Here is a 672-nt window from a genome sequence, read left to right on the forward strand (position 1 = left end):
CTGGTGCTTAGGACGAACGGCCTCGCTACTAGACCCCCCCCGCGGCAGCTGGAGACAGCCGTGCTGCAGCTTCTCTCGATCCTCTCTAACCATAAACATCTCCTTCATGGCAACAACCCACCAGTGTACAGTTTCCTTCGTCTTTCTCTCATCACCGCAGCAGCAGCAGCAGCAGCAGCAGCAACAGCAGCAGCAGCAGCAGCAGCAGCAGATGCTGCAGCAGCTGCTGCTGCAGCAGCATAGACACAAGGCGGAACAGATGGGCTAGCTGCTGCTGCTCCTGCTGCTGCCCCTCTTCTCTGTGTTCGAGCTCAGGGCCCCTGAGATGTGCTGCACAGTGCTGCAGCAGCAGTAGTACCAGCAGCAGCAGCAACACCAGCAGCTGCAGCAGCAGCAGCAGCAGCAACACCAGCAGCTGCAGCAGCAGCAGCAACTGCGACCAAGACAAGGAGCAGCAGAAGAGGGCCTTTCGTAAGGCTTCTAGTTTCAGCACCATCTGCATGCAGCAGCAGCAACTGCTGCTGCTGCTGCTGCTGCTGCTCCTCCTCCTCTTTAGCCGAGGCTCCGCTTGAGACCCGCACACTGACCGTCTTTATCCCCACGCAGCAGCAGCAGCAGCAGCAGCAGCAGCTGCAGCAGCAGCAGCAGCAGCAGCAGCAGCAGCAGCAGCAG

The sequence above is a fragment of the Eimeria mitis genome, genomic scaffold (genome assembly GCF_000499745.2).
Source record: "Eimeria mitis Houghton genomic scaffold, Emh_scaff688, whole genome shotgun sequence".
Classification (NCBI taxonomy): Eukaryota; Apicomplexa; class Conoidasida; order Eucoccidiorida; family Eimeriidae; genus Eimeria; species Eimeria mitis.